The 17,183-nt window shown below is 42.4% G+C and overlaps 1 long non-coding RNA gene across 1 annotated transcript in view; it reads right to left on the reverse strand.

Moving 5' to 3' along the window:
• Window positions 1-17,183, reverse strand: part of LOC119005586 — a 74,934-nt gene that overhangs the window by 52,001 nt on the left and 5,750 nt on the right. Inside the window, exon 2 of the long non-coding RNA XR_005070543.1 lies at window positions 16,097-16,162. This is a non-coding gene — a long non-coding RNA (uncharacterized LOC119005586). The remainder of the gene's footprint in view (window positions 1-16,096; window positions 16,163-17,183) is intronic.

The following is a 17,183-nucleotide window of genomic DNA, read 5'->3' on the forward strand; positions in this document are numbered from 1 at the left end:
ATTTACGTCTGAAAGTTAGGCTGAAGTTTTGATTATGTTTCATAAACCACTTTCGCTTTGCATTCAAGGAAAAAAAAAATAATAAAAATAAAAATCAGAAGACGAGGCACAGAGGAGAGGTTCAGTACTGTCCTTCTCCTGCGTGCCCGGCCGGGGGAAATCGAGCAGAGCGGAGCGAAAAGCAGCAGGATGTTTTGAAATGGATTAATGCTCCCACCGTTTGAGGTTAACAGCCTGTCGCTGGGCTACCTTATCAGATGGCCAAGATCAATGGCACAAACACATCCGCTCCCCCGAACAATCTGCAGTGTGGCTGGACACTGCGCCGAGAATGAAATAAAATCATTATCCAGCAGCTCCTGAAGCTATTTCATACCCATTTGTCTTCCCAATCTCACACAGTGTAAAGAGCAACATCCATTGACCTGTTTAGAGGGGCTGATATTCTCGTTGGAAGATGACCAAACTTGGAAACAAGGTGACGCCTGACTCTCTTCAGATATGCAACATGCTGGGTGATCACAACGTCGGACGTGTGGACTGTGATGTATGTTTATGTCCATATTAGATTTCCTGGCAACAGGTATTGTAATCTAGTCCATATAACCGGTAAGGTTGAGTGTGTACTTGGCTGAAACAGGTACAGATAATATACTTTTTTTTTACAAGTAACCAGAGTTAAATGTGTCCGTATCTGTACTTGTGATCACAGAGAATCATCACTGTGTCACTGACTGAAGTTTATTACTTCAGTTCCACCGTCTGCAGTGGAATCAGCCTCTACAAGCACCTCCACCCAGTGAAGAAGACAATTTCTTTCATCGGGGCTGTGGAGAAGAGAGCAACAGCTGCCAGGACCACTTCACTTCTGCAACAACCCGAGACTGGGAGCTGAAAGTTGATCTGGGGAAGCAGCTCAAGTTCTCAGAAAACAACAACCTAAAGGCCGGACACAGTGCTGACCTCAGAAGCCTCCAAGCAGGACGATCGCATCGAGGAGGGCAAGTGAGAGGATAAGTGGACGAAAGCCTGAGAAATGGGTGGCGAGCGATGTGTGAGCCCACTGAGGTGGGATGCAGACGGTTTGCAGGCCAAGTCAGGGCTTGATCAACCTCAGCTGGGTCTCCAGGGTGAAGGTGTGTGAGCGTTTTAAGACTTCAGGTACAGTCACTGATGATGCGTCATCACGAGATGATCAATGTGAACGATGGCCAATTCTTGGAAACAGTTTGAGATGGACTGAACCTTAAACATGGTGAACCTGAAAAAGAAGAAGAGGTTTTGCTTCTTCATTTTTATGATTTGCCAGCACTCGAAAAATTCATGTCGGATTTTTCAGAACATTTACTTTTGTCCTGTCGTAATCCTCAGCAAGATTTATCTTTCGGAAAATGTGAGCACAAAGTATATGCAGGCCTAAGTTTTAATTTGAAAAGGAAAAAATGGGTGAACAATGAAGAGAACAAAGTGCGAACAAATGTCTGCTTGTGCGTGTTGCATCGTTTTGTTCCCTCTGATCGTTCAGCCAGAGGAAAACTGTCGAACTCTCTGACATATCCTCCATTTTGAAGTCAAAAATGAGGCAATTATCCCTTCAGGCTGTGTAATAGAAAAGTCACAGAACAAGAAACACCTCATGGGAGGCATGCAAATAAATGAATATTATTACTGTTGAGGGAATAATTTACATGCCAACATATTAAACCCCTGGGTTGTTTTGTCATGATCATAAGTTTTACTGGTTGTCTTCAGTAATAAAGATTTCAGTGTAGGTTTGTGTGATTTCATCTTACAAACGTGTTGTGCGAGATGAGATCGGAGCCCAGCTGTGAACCGCCAGAGAGCCCTCGCTGTCCTCCCTTAACAGTGAAACACATAATCAATTCCTTTATCACGAGAGACTCAAGATAATTTTGTGCCGCCGCAAAAGTCCGAGGACGAGGACGAGGACGAGGACGAGGACGAGGACGCCTCAGCTGCAATCAACAGGTGATCCAGCTGGTGATCAGAGAGTTCATCAGGAGTTCTGTGCAGCTGCTGAGCTCTTCATTAAGTCCAACTGCAGCTGGACTGAACCGGCAGCCAAACTGCTCGGTATGGTGCTTCATCGGCAGCTTTAAGTAGGAGATTTTTTTGGTGGCATTGTGTTAACTTGTGTTGCTGCACATACTGTAAACCAACATTTGGTATATCATTATTTACGGGATCAACCGTGTCAATATGTGCCTTTTCAGCATCGCAGGCAGAAGTCTAGTAATATCTCAGTCGAGTGGTGCGATCACGTCTTTGTTTACTTGACATTAATCTTGGGGTAATTGTGTTCACATCGCTCGGTAAGGCGCCGAGCGTCTCTCGGGAAATCAAACAGGGACTCTGCTGAGGCAGAGAGCGCTGTGGTGTTGAAGTGGGACTCGGAGAATGAAAAACAGAAAACTTTGGGGAATCTCGGCAGCTCGGCGCTGCTCGAAAAACACCTCAAATGTTGATTATTTCAAAACAAACCGTTCTCACAATATATGTACAGTGAAAACACATTCTGCTGTCACAGTCGACAAACAGAAAGCGGCAGCGGTCCAACGACTATCAATGCATACGGAGTCGGTCCTTGACGTGCCAAGACGAGGAGCCAATACACATTGGCAAAACCGTCCTAGAAAGAACGACAGCCTCAGTTCTCTCAGCAAGTGTCCCAAAACAGCTTGTGTTTATGTGCCAACGCCCTCTTGTGACCATTGAAGGCTACATTCTGTATGATTGGTGACATAATTATGGAGGACAGGGTGAATGGATCTCTCAACAAGAGATCAGACATTTACTCCGGAGACTGCTGTTAGAGTTGTTTGTGACTAAGACCTTGAGACCAGAAGCCTTTACACACCTCAGCCGTGACGAACAACCATCGTGAATACTCACCTGTGAGTTTGCCTGAATGCTTTTTCAATAAAAGGTTCAAATAAATTCACTCTGTATAATGACTGTGTATCAAACCGGGTGACTAGCTAGGTAGGTACATTCTCAAAACGTCCTCCACCGTTGTCATGTTTGTTGTCGTCGTCAGAAACTCTTCACTCTGCACTTTTAACCTAACCAAGTCTTTTTGTGCCTGAACCAGACAAAACCACTTGCATGTGAAGCTGAACATAATAAAGCGGAGGTACTTTGAATAGTGACTTCTGGAAGGCAAGTACAAAACATCGTCCTGCTGAGAGATCTGAATATACTTGTCGTGTTGCTCTCGAGGGCACAGAACGACTGTTTTGTGTGTGTTGCCATCATAACCTCAACCTGCAACCCAGTCTCAGGTGTGCTACAGATGCTGGACCAGTGTAAGATAAGGAGAACTTAAATACAGAGAAACGTCCGTCACGCTGCACCTGTGATTTATCAATTTGCTGGTGAGTTTTTTTTTCTTTCAGCCAAGCAGCTTCAAAGATGCAAAACCCCCCCACACTGTTGCTGCCGCTGACCGTTTTCCAGACGGCTTTAGATAGATCTTTTTTTCAATAGAGTCTTAGATTGATTTCAGATTATTTTTTTGTTTCATTGCTGTAGAAAAAAATGACTTTTTTTTCTTCTTTTTTTTAAAAACTGGAGATAGGTGATCCATCACCGTGAACCAATTCTCGCCTATTTATTTATTTATTGTCAGTTACAGTTACAACACCATCGTGTGGTGCTGCTGCTGGTAGAGGCTGTTTTCAAGACTCTCTCTGGCGAGGCGTTCAAGAACACTCCGGTACGTGAACACCGCTAAAGAGTGAAACAATTGCTTTCTGTTCTTCAGCCGACTCTTAAAACTGTAAGCTGTGAACACCTCACACTGCTCTAGTGGCGGCTCTAAAGCAGTTATAGAAAAAAGAAAAAAGTTGTGAAATTGTTATAGTGATGGAATACGATCTCAAGTCTCTGCACGTTATTTTCCACATTGTAATGAAATGGATGAAACCAGTGGCTGCCTGGAAAGTAGAAAACCTTTCAGAAACCATATGGAGTGGATGGCAGTAATGTTGAATGTGTAGAAGAGCCCTGTCAGTAGAGCAAATGTTCAGCTGGGAAAAATCAACTTTACATGACTGCAGCACAGCAGATGCTGCTCAATTATCTTACTGTGACTATAACTGATGAGGTTGATTTAATTATGCATTAAACTTGCAGTGCCAGCGCTGAAAAAATGAAGCAAATGGAAGGAGTGTGTGCATGTACTACGTGGGATGACGAATATGAATTTTTTTTTTTTAAAAAAGGCCTGAGTCGGAGTCTTATTGTGCACACCTTGTCCAGCCAGCATCAGGACAAGTTAGTTACAGAAGGAAGGAGTCCAAGCTAAAAAAGAAAAGGTCATCTGGGAGTGTACAGCAGTGGGATGCCTTAAAGGTTACCTCCATCAAGCTCCATCAAATATTAATGACATCGGAGCCCCTGACAGGACCCCCCGGCAGACAAACAAGTCCATTTAGCAAAGGGGGGTGCTTTAAGAAGCCACGAGCACTGTGATGCAACACTTTGTTGCTGTTCTGCTTCAACCTGGTCCTTTTAGTCAGATTCTCAGGTTGTGCAGCTCCATCTGCCTCGGCTGTCCTGCACTGTAGGCAGCGAGACGTGTTCTCAGACGCAGCATTCCTGGACTTCTTCTAAAAAGGTCACAGACAGGTGCACTGTGACTTCTTGCCCTTATATTTCCTGTATTTTGTGTTAACTTATCGATCCGGTTATGTCAACGAGGGAAGCATAAAGGTTACGGCCGTGTGCGCTATCTCTGCACCCTCCTGTCTTATTAACTGTGTGGCTGGTCTGGAGACATTATGCGCGGCAGTAAAAGGAGCCAAAACTAATGTTTAACTGGGAAAATATGCCCATAAATAAGCCCAACGTTGTCCTTCTATAACGGGATATTGGCAGCGCTCCGAACTGAAATCATCTGAAACACTGCAACGTCTTCGATTCAGTCCAAAAATGGATATGTTACCTCAGAGAGGGCAGCAACGGTAAACACTGCAATAAACTCTGAAAAACGTGGATCAATCTTTTTCTTGGCAAGTCACAAAACAGGGCACCGCTGTTTACCTCTTTTCTAAAGTTGCTTTTGACTTGTTGTAACCTGAGATGAAGACTTTCTTTCTGATGTAGAACAATAGAGATGCAGCCAGGTGTTGGCCAGATGTTCATGCAGAACGCTGGGAGATGCGTTCAGTGTTTCAGCTGTACATTTGTCCTTGCAGTTATTGTTTTTTGGCAATGGAAATAGGGTAAGTTTTTTTGTTTTTTTTTTAAGACTCAGGAGCAGAGAGGACATAAAAATTACCAGCCTGTTCCAACTACTTGTGTCAAATACAGCAGTGTGGTTAGCGGCCCTACGTCTCAAAGTCTGACGCTGTAGTTAACAGTAGTTCTGTAGTATACAGGAGTATTCAGGACTTCCCCACAAAGACTAGAGGTCGTGTCCCACGTGTGACAAAGGGTCAAGATTAATTTGTTTTGAGGGTCTTTCTGTATATTAAATAGTTTTATTGCTAACTTAACTGATGCCAGAGGAGAAGGTAGTTTAATGTTACTGACCAACCTGCCGTACCTGACAAACTGGGAGTGAGAACGTGATGAAATTAGTTTTTCCTTTCTTTCCCTCTTGCGCAAAATATTCTTCACAATCTGGCAGAATGTTTGATTCAACACCAGATACAAACTGTTTCAATAAAACAATGCTGATGCTCTCTGCTAGACAAGGTAGGTCAACAGTAAAAGCTGCTTATAAGTAAGTAATTAAGTAACGCAGTCATTTAAAGCCAAAAAACAATGTTTTCCTAAACCCAACCAGACAGATTTGGTGACTAGACCTAATTAACGTATCATGAAAGGTCTGGTACACCTGTCACAGGTGTGCAGCAACAGTGATGTTGTTGTGGGAATGATGAAATGTTTTACATATGTATCATATGTATCATACATACAATTCTTAAATTCTATGCCCTTAGTGTTGAGTACATTTTTTTCCTGTGGTATTATAATCATACTTATTTTTCAAGGCATTGTATCACAGTTAGAAATTTCAGTGTGATGACAACACAATCACACACAGTTAGAGATGTCATACAATAAGGCCAATAACAAGCTCACCCTCATGTTCAGCTCAGCTCTCGTTTTAAAATAATATCCTCTAGTTTTTGGTTTTTTTTTTTTTGCTTTACATGTGGATAGAAAAAAGAAAATCTGGCATTCAGACTGAATGCAAATCAGGAAAAGCGCTCATAGGAATAGTGCTCATATTTGCAGCTCAGCTGATGTGGATGTTGTCTGGTTGTTGGATTCCTGAAACTTCTAAATATTGAACAGGTTGCAGAGCTGCTGCTAACACCGTCTCTCTCATCTGAAGATAGGTGTTGAGCAGTGAGCAAACATTTGCTGCTGGAATTCAACAGAGCAAACATGCATATAAAGAAAGATGCTGTTGTTGTTTTCCAGCTGTACTCGTGATTTCTTTTTTAGACTTAAACCAAACATGACAACCTGTTTTGAGTCACTGTCTCTCTGCAAAAAGCCTCCTTCAGCCTCAAGAGTCCAAAGGTCATACAAAGTTGCTGTTTTCTTACGACACGATACCAAGCAACCCTTAAACAACTAGAACCTGGCATCGCATACGGTGCGGATGTGAAATGAATGAATTCCCTGCTTACTGCTTTCATATCCTCGATACCTTCAACCCACCGAGATGCCCGCTATCGACCCCGACAGTCCTGCAGATGCCATCATCTTCTCTCCACTTTGATGCGGTGCTTAATAATAGATTGTGGTCAGCTAGTCAAGTCTTCCTCTTGCTGCGGGGGGCCTCCAAGGCTTCCAGTTACAAGGCTACTGCTCCGCACCTGTCTTTACACAGAGCACGGACCGGGAGAGACCAGCCTCCCTGCCCACGGCTACTCGCTGTGCTTTCCTGTTTGTAATAGAGCTGCTGTGGCCTCGGCGGGCGAGTCGGAGGTTTTTCGTGCAGGGAGACTCAAAGAGAGGAGAAACTCTGCGGTTAATTTCCATGTGAGGAAAATGAAGCGAGAAAAATAACCACAAGGAATTGCTTTATGTAATCTTTTATGTCTGAGTCTGCATCCTCAATTTATGAGGCTGTAAACAGTATGCACATATTTCATCACTGCGAGGCAGGAGGGTGTGTGTGTGTGTGTGTGTGTGTGTGTGTGTGTGTGTGCATGATGGAGCGCAGAGGGGAGGGGGTTTGTAATAGGGCTGCAATATTAGAATGTGAATAATGCATATAATCCACCTTTTCTGAGCGGAATAAGACAGGGCCATTAAAAAAAGCTCCAAACTGAAATTGATGATAAGCTTCACAATTGCGAGGCAATCCTCCTGCAGCCGAGCAGCAGCACTGTGAGCGCTCGCCGTGCAGTTAGACCAATGTATTCGGTTCTAGTTGAACATGTAGCGATTGACTTACAGGTGACGGGGCAGCACTTCATCTGGGACGGCTACAGCGGCAGGGAAAGACAGAACAGTCTTGTGAAACTTGTGTCATGACACGATGTGTTGGAGGTTAAAACACGCAGCATGCAAGGAGAGTGAAACGTTTCATCACCATCAAAGGCAGAAGGAGGTTCAACAGGAAGAAGGAAGGGAGTTCACTGTTGTGTCATGTCTGTCTCAACGGATACCGACCCTGCAGCATCCGAGGTCGACACGTGCACCAAACGTGGCGCCAATCATGTTCACATCATGTGATTTAAAGGCCCCTGAGGTGGACAGGAAGTCAATCCTACAATCCAGCAAGGCTGCCCAACATATGACCGTGAAGCTTTCCTGATCATAAGCAATTTGTTTTTGTGCCTAAACCGAACCCGAGCATAACAACAGCGTTGTGACAAAAGAGAAACAGAAAATTCGACCTGAACAAACAAAGAAACTTGAGGGCTATGAGGGCTTTACCACCAGGTGACACCAGTCAGAAACGTTCAGATCGAACACATTGTGACTTTTAGAGCCGTGTCTTTACCGAAACACTATAAAACAAACTAAAGTCTTGCATGTGTGATGCTTTTGTTCGTACATTATAATGATGTAAATGTGTATCGTCAGTGATAACTACAACTCTGACTCCAAAGAAGTTGAGACGTACGAAACAAACAAAAAAGAATGAGCTAATCGTTTTTGACATATACTCAACTGTTAACAGTAAAAAAAAACCCACAATAAATTAAGTTTTGTACCTCAATGATTTTTGTGACTGAAGACTTATTCTGATGTTCGTTTGTGCTGATTCTTATTCTCAACAGCAGCAACAAGTTTCAAACGAGTCGAGACGGGGCAACAACAGACGGGGAAAGCTGGAGAATGCTCCAAAGATTCATCGGTAAAAGGTGATAATATCATGATTAGGTATGAAAGGCTCCAAAGGCTCAGATGGGGCGAGATTCACCACATTGTGACACGCGTGATTGTATAAAAGCATATCACCATATGGGCTCAGGAACACTCTGAGAGTGGCTGTAAATTATCACGTTGTGTTTTTATTGATGTTTTAGAGAGCGTTCCGACTTTTTGGGAATAAGAGCTGCAAAATGAATAAACCTCTTAAGGCTACACGAAGCTGCTGTGTGGCTTCAGAAATCTGATTTAACCAAATAAAACAAATAAATGAATATTTTCTGTGGAGCGATGTTCTCTCTCCTGACAAGCAGATGGTTAAAAAAAGGATGGTATTTTGTATTAAAAATAAAAAATTCCAATGTTTTTGGATGAATTCCACTTAACTTGTCAAAGTCAGACCATGAAGCCTCATTTTACCATCCGTTTGAAAGCATTTTTTCACAAAGCAAGGCCCAAAGATTCTGTTCCCCATCAACCACAATGACACAAACCTATTTCAGTGTTGATGTGGACACCTGGTTATCATTTCCAGACCGACTGTATCTCCATTTAGTGCTTGTGTTGCCGTCGATAGGAACAAAAACGAGATGAACAGAATAGTTACGCTCGAGCTCGTGCACGTGCACGTGTACATCCATGTGTTTGCATTTTATTTTGATAAGTGTTCATTTAGTCCACGGCCGGATATCAATTTGTGGGTGTGTTCTGGAGGAGTCTGGGAAGAGAGCATCGACGTATTGATGTACGAGTTAAGGGGAGACCGTGCCGTGGGAGATGGGGAGCCACGTCCTGTGTCCGTGTGGATCAATATCGTTACAGGTCTAAATGGTGAGAAACGTCCAGGTCGCACTGCGGAGGAGGAATCCTCACTGCCAGCGGTCAGCTCTCAAAAACAGGACGAAGAAAAGCAATAAAATATAACGTAGAATAAACAAATCTGAACAGGGAAACTTTACATGCCAAGCTATTTAAGAAATAATTCAGAATATGTGACGTCACGCTGCACCATGGTTACCTTCTTCCATGGACAACTGCAGTTAGAGGGAAACTCTCGCCAAAATGCAACTTAGGGTTTTTTCTGTGAATGTACCCGAGTCAAACATTTGTGTAAAAGCATAATTACGACGAAAGAGGCACTTATAAGATTTACCATATTTTAGTTCGGGTTAAACTCATTTTCAATGGGAGTGCTACGGGCACGTTTACGCTAGCATCAAAATCTCTATTTTTAAAGCACTAAGAAGGCTCGAAACAACATGAAACTTTACTTGTAGCATCACCAGGGTCTCTACACATGAACACCAGCACTGAGAACATTGTTTGTGTACACAGAGTTTACTGAAAAGAAGGTTTTAGAACGACTCATGTTAGCAGTAGCTTGCTCCGTTAGCTGCCGTCCTGCCAGTGGAGAAGTGTCGATCTCAGAATGTGACGTAACCTGGAGGACAGTTAAGGTGGAACTAATGTCTTCCAGCAACAATCATCCACACCAGATCTCGCGTCACTTTTCTGGCTTTTTATTTTAGTTTTGTTTCTTATATGAGGCTCCTTTTTCAACTTCAAGGTCAATATTGTTTCGCGCTAATGACAAACAACAAATTATCCTGCATTTATACAGAACTAAGCTTTAGGAGCGTTCCACCTTAACTGTCCTCCAGGTTACGTCACATTCGGAGATCGGCACTTCTCCACTGGCAGGACGGCGGCTAACAGAACAAGCTACTGCTAACATGAGTTGTTCAAAAACTTTCTTTTTTAGTAGAGTTAGTGGAGGCGAGAGTTTTGTTGCATCCGATGTCGACACACGCCGTCTAGAAATAAGGCGACAAACCGTTTTATGTACTTAATTTCAACCTCGCCATGCTTTTACAAAACAGCATATTGTGCTTAAAAAAAGGAAATCCTGACTATAATAAATGAACATCTAGATCGTTTCGCTAAAAGGGAGAAATTAATCTCAGGCAAATGTATTTATTGTTCCATTCATTATTATTGACTTGGTGTCCGTATCCAGAGGCTGCAGGCAGAAAAACACTGATGCAAAAACATAAAGGCTCCTGGAGGTCAAGCTGACAATAAAACAAATGCTTTAAATCTTTTCTGATAGAATAATAAACAAAACGACAATTTTCTAAAAGGTTGAGATCAGTTCTCAGATCGGCCGAAAAAGTTCTGTTCTTAATATTTGAGGAGATAAAAAGTTTAAGATGCTTTAATTGAGAAATTCTGATAGTAGATTTGTACACGTTGGGTTTGATCAAACAGCTTTATCGTATTATATTATAGCTGGTTTTAATCATTAGAACCAGTGAAAACAAGTTAGAATATTTTAGTAAGATAATTAAAGGCAGAAATTAAATTCTCCAACATAAAAAAAAACTGCCTGGTAAGAAGAAAATATGTATCCAGACCCAAACAGAAAAAAAAAACCAAGCATATTGCCTGAAGTTCATTTATCTTACTTAGATTTTGCTCGTTTGCAGTGATGAGGCTGTGCAAAGTCGGAGAGAGGAGGATGGTGTTATATATTCATAAGTAGATATAAAAAGAGGGAGAACATTGTGCTCTTTGCCACCATGAACACTCAGTAATGTGATATAAGAAGACTTCAAAAGACATAAAACAAACGGCGTGTGTGGCGAGCGGGATGACAGAGCAGACAGTGGGGGGAGGGAAACGATTTATAGACGCGTGTGAGAAACTTCTATGCGAATGAAAAAAAAAAAATCTGCTTTTTTTTTATCATCAAATTTCAGAGGCGACATCAACGTCTCTAATTAAGTGCCAAAAACATCAACAACCACCTCTGCTGTTTCTCAGAAAATGGTTCAATATCTGTAAAGTAACGGTGGCTTTTCAGGGCGCTTTCATCCAGGAAGAAGAAAAAGAAGCACTCACTTTTATATTCTTTCAAAGAATGCTTTTTTTTTTTTTTTTTCTTCCATTCCTGTTTCACGTTACGAGCACCTGGGAGGCCGTGCATCCGCAGATTTGCGAGGCGAGCAGCGGTGAAATCAGGAGTTGGGATTAGAGTGTCTCGTGGAGAGAGGGCGCCCTGCGGAGTTTTCATTAACATGTTTTGTTTGGATTCAGTCTCTCTCATCAAAATTCACTTTGTGTATCATTGAGAGCTAACAAACATCATGAATCCTCCAGCCTCTAACTGGCCTTCAGTCGCACTGTAAACAGCCACCGCTGCTCTCTCAAACGTTGCAAATTGGACCAATCAGATATATTCAACATCAAAAACACACTCCGCTCTCGTCTCCTCTTCGTTTCTTCCATCTACGAGAGCAAAATGTAAAAACCTTGATATACAGCTCAGGAGGGTTTCACACAGCAGCTCTTCTGTTCAGCTGTTTGTGTGAGATATTAACTGCAACATGTCTTCATACTTATTCATCCAAAAAGGTTGTTTCAAAAACTCAAGGTTCGGTTACCACCTTTCATCTGAGCTGCAGTCGATGAAAGAGGTTGTTTCACAGCAGTTTCAGTTCAAACTACTTGGTAAATGTTGAAGCTGCACAAATCAGTGTGTTTTAATATCTGATTTAAATTACTTTAATGTGAATTTTGCCCTCATCAGTGCAAATCACGGATATGTTGAATCATTTCTTTCTCTTGCACTGCTTCCACTTTAATATTCATGTTATGGCAATGCTGTGCTAAGAGTCGGCACAAAACCCTGTTGGTCAGGGTTGGGAACAGATCAAGTTTTAGCTTAAAATAACTGGTTTTTATCTCCACAACCTCAGCTGGATGTTGCCACCAACACGGTTGGAAATGTCCTCTTATGTTGATAAATATATTTGCTTTAGTCACCACAAAAACAGCTGCCAAATGTCCCGATGCCGCTTTAAATATATCCAGTTGTTTCACACTTATACATACTGACTTCTGATCACAGTCAAGCTAAACTTAATAGACTTTTATGGGCTTTATTATTAGCTACGATCATTATTTCAAACTGCTTATACCACACAAATATGCATCTATATCTGCCCCTAACTTTGAGAAAATGTCATGCATGTTGTTGAATAGACTGTAGGACTAAAGACATTGTTATGGAATCTTGAAAATTTGCAAAAACATGGAAAGAGTCCAGTTTAATCTGTTAGAACAAAGACAAAGGGAGAGAAAGTTCCCCAGACGAACAGCGGGGGATTAGCGATTGGTCGTTAGGAGCAACAGCAGAAATATGTACTGTTAAATATAAAATGAAGCAAAATCCTGGTTTCCATACTCTGACTTCTCCACTGCCTGAAACAACTGACAGTGTATCCCTCTGGAATATACTGTATATCCCCTCGCTAATACCACTGTTCTAAATTTGTATTATTCTGATCCCTATATCAGCCTGGATTAACGCCTTCCAACACTCTCGTGTTCATAAAAGAACAAGCTGGGATGGAACCATGGCATCAATTAGTCATGCAAATGTCATCATCGTTATTTAGACTGGGTTTTGATACCTCTATTCTGAGCGCCGGGGTTTAAATGAAAGCTTAAAAAATGAAATGAGAGGAACGGGGAATCTCTTCTGATGGTATCCGCACAGCTGCGGATAAAATATTAAACCGAGATCTCCGGGGCACGACGGATATCTGATTGGCAATAAAACCCACTTGAATTTGAAACAGCGTTAATTGGAATGAGAAAGACAATGAGGCATGGCAGGAGGGGGAGGCACAATGAGAAAGTTAGGAGAAGACAGATAGCATGTGATCAAGGATCAGCTCGGATTATATTCCCTTTATTAACTCTCATTTCATTTCACACACAAAAACATTATGCCAGGTCTTCCCTCCCTCCTGCTCCTTACACCTCACCATCTGTTGTGACTGAATTGTTCTTTTGTGTTGCACTTCGCTCCTACAGTGGCCAAGATTGTCTAACTGTACCTCAATTTCTGCAGAGATGAAAAAAAAAAACTGAAATGAACAAAAGGCCTATTTCTACACAGATACATTTTCTCTCGGCCCGGAATGGAATGAGTCTATCTGAGGCCCTCACAGAAAATGTAATCACACTTTAAGAAAAAAAAAAAAGAAGAAGAAGAAGAAGAAGAAAAAAGACAGAAAAAAAAGAAAAAGAAAGTTGCCAACTTCAGCCTGCGGGTCGAAGTCAGGATGAGGGTAGAGAGATGGAGCTGCGTACCTCCCCAAAAAAATAAAAAATAAAAGTCAGAGCTCTGTCAGTGCACGGCATCAATAAAGCACTTCTCAGAGCTTCCTCTCAGGCCTTTGATACGCTTTAATAAATGTTAATAGAATACAGAGTGCTCAGGGTAGAGTTTAGGAATTACAAATTGCTGAGCTCATTCGCAGGCGTCCTCGAGGGACTTCTTGGACTCCAACACCTTGACACATTCCCTTGAGGGCTCGAGCGCGATGGAATGAGAATTGTGCGAGAATGTAAAGTGACTGGTGGGGAGACGCTGCCAAGCGAACACGCAGATGGTTGTGTCAAGCTGGCAAAGGACGGTGTGGACGGGCAGGGGGGTGGAGGGGGGGTGGCACGTGGCTGTCTTTGGCACATTGTGAGCATCTGGCACTGGTGGCACAGGAAAAAAAAACAAAAAAAAAAAAACGTGCATCCCCACAACACCGCTACCAGCCCTCATCACGACAGCCCCACCTCCTCCCTCTATATTCGGTTTATCTCACCGCCCAGCATCCACGAAGACAATAGTCCTGTGAAAATCAAGCCTGTGTGCCTCCTCGCTGCAGGGGCCGCTCTGTTTGTGCTGTGAATGTGGACGGCTGAAGGTTTATGGTAATCTCATCCCAGAGCCGACGGCCCTATGCAGGACTGGGTGGTCACAGGCAAGCGAAGCATAAAGGGAGAGTTGTAGCTGCAGTAAATGAGAGGTTTTGTTAAAGATGGAAACCTTCCTCCGACAGCACATCCTCCTCCTCAGTGAGCTGATGAAGTTGTCTGCACCGAGGTGGCAGCCTCTCTCACACGTAATGGCTCGTCTTGGTCTTGCAGGCCTTGTTGGGTGTAATGACGGAAACGTTTTGCTGCTCTTCAATTGTAGACCTTTAAAAGACGGCTATGATGTTGTTACTGCCCCGTCTCAATTACACCAAAGGCAGGAAACAGAACACAGCTTTTACTCGACGTGAGAGAAGTCATGAAGTCAAAGCAATTGACTGGTGCACTGTTTTTAAAGTGAAACTCGCACCAAAATGCAACCGAGGCTTTTTTGTTTGAATGTACCTGAGACAAAAGAGGCAACACGATGTTCTCCTAACCCTAACCAAGAGGGTTTTGTGCGTAAATTAAAGCAGACCGTTACCGCAGTGTTGTGTAAAGTGTGAAACAGAAAATTAAACCTAAACAAACATAAAGAAGACCAAGGCAACATTTATTCTGCTGATTCCACTGCAGCGACACACAGTATTACTGTTTGAAAAGACTGTTTTACTGCCAAATGAGAACTTCTACTTTGATTATTTTTGCTGCCGATTCTTCTGTAGCCATCACAACACTGATCACTGAACTAGACTGTGGATGTTGTAATATTACACCTCAGTTCTTCAACCAATAGCAAAAATCTCAACTTCATCCAAGACTGTGACTGATGTGCATGGTCACAGCTGGAGACAGAGACAGATACAGACTAAAGCAATATAGAAAATACATGCACACATACAATAACACCACTCACAGCTATGTGCTTGAACTGAAGATGTGGAGAAGCAGCCAGCGGGAGGCATGAGTCATAGTCCCCCTCATGTCATGCACACTGAAACACACAGAAAACACTGCTCTGCTCTCGGCCTCCCCGCTGCGTCTGCTCTTTTCTTTTCCCATTGCAACAAAACTCATTACGGCAAAAGCTCACCGCAAGGAAATATATACCAACCTGAAAGGGTTTAAAACCAGCGGCTGTAACGTAGCATGTTATTAGAGCAGTACTCAGATGTTTTGGGAAATACGGTCGTTCTCGGCTTTTTTGCAGAAGCTGTGCGATGAGTAAGATGTCATTTTCATTGTTTTATCCGGGAAAAGCTCTCAAGTGCTCAGCACAGCTTAACACGAAGCCCCGAAGCAGGAGGGGGAAACTGTGAGCTTGGTTCTGTCCAAAGCTGCCACACGGAGTCCTGCTTCTGCAGCATGACACACTTCAGACCGTTAGCTTGCACATTGCAGCCATTTACTGTCAAACTATGAGCAACTAACTATGAGCTTCTGTATTGGAAGCGGGCCTAACTGGAACATGCTAATTTACACCTGATGTTGATGTGGGTTGATTGGAGTTCCTATATTGATTATTTATTTAGAAATTATTTACAGACCAGCCTCAGACTGTGTTCAGATCTGAGCTTCCCATCAGGGTTTGATCACAACTGTAAGATTACTATTTACAGAACTTTTTCACAAACTTAAAACTAAAATAAGATCAACTTCAGTCACATCCCTAATGAAGATTGTCCATCATCACATGTATGGATATCGACACATGTACTTGGATGTTTCTCTGACTGAAAAATGTATATTATCTGTCCCAGTTACTCGTTTCAGACGTGTACTTGCTAAACCCACCAGACAAAGAGCAGTAGTTGTTAAAACTGAAGTATTTTAACTAAGTTACAGGTGAAGAAGCACTGAGATAAGTATAGATGTTTACAGTAGAGTTGCCGATGGAAACTGAAGGATGTGCGGTTTAGAAAGTGGACATAAGTCGCTATGTTGTGCAAGAGTAGAATAATTGGGAACTCACCAAATAATCCAACACATGGGTGATTCTTGGATGTATCCGTGGATGTATCGATGTTCAAATTCAACCCTGAAATAACAGAAAACATTATAAGAAAGCATATTTTGGCAAAGGACAACTGGGCTAAATATTTGTGAAGCAAGGCAGATGAAAATCAGTTTGATCTCTGTTTTTTAAAAGACCATCTTCTCATGTAACTCCCGGCACTGTACCATGGAGATTTGTTCTCTAAATGTTGGAGTAATCTCACATGCACCGTGTGATTAAGTCCAAATGACAAGGCTTTCAGTTTGCAGTCGCTTCTGAACACGATGAATGAAAATGTTTAGATTTTGTTATCTCGTGCCATATAGTTTGTGTAGAGTCTGTATCCGGAGAAACATGTCGGCGCTCGTTGGCAGGCATCTCATTAATGCGTTTAACGCATGAAACCAACAATCTGGTATCCATTTACCCCCCGCATGGAGATTCCTGCTAAGACCCCGATCACTTGGCAGGGACCGCGGCAGCGCAGCATCCAAAACCAGCCGCACTGTGATACATCGAACGCACTGGCAAAAAACACACAGCTGCGTCTTATCTACACTGGCATGCAAACAAATCCACACATTACAAGGGGAAAACATGCAGGCTGGCATACTGTGTACACTCTGTGCTGTGACTCTCTTTACAGCACTTGAACTCAACTCTAGCAGGTACTTATGATCTTAAAATAAAGGAAATAGTGGAAGTACAGAGCTCTGAACAGATGACACAGACAGCTGGAGCTCCGTGAGAACCAATCACATCGATTCTTCCCAAAAAGGTTCACAGCAATTCCATTTTCGATGCAGGTTAAATCATTAACAGACAGTCAAATCTGTACAAACTTCTTATAAGAGTACAGTCTTCTTGGTTTTAATGCAGAACATTGGTGACCATAATTCAAGTTAGCTGTTATCCCATGAATATAGTTCTATCTCAGTTTCTCTGTCATGCTTTGTAGAAATGTACAAACAGATACTACTTTTCTGCATCTTAGAAGGTTTCATTTGTAAGATATAGTCAGAATACGAAAAGCAGTAAGGGGCAACATGTAAGCAGAGTAACC

This window comes from Acanthopagrus latus, chromosome 17 (assembly GCF_904848185.1).
Source record: "Acanthopagrus latus isolate v.2019 chromosome 17, fAcaLat1.1, whole genome shotgun sequence".
NCBI lineage: Eukaryota > Metazoa > Chordata > Actinopteri > Spariformes > Sparidae > Acanthopagrus > Acanthopagrus latus.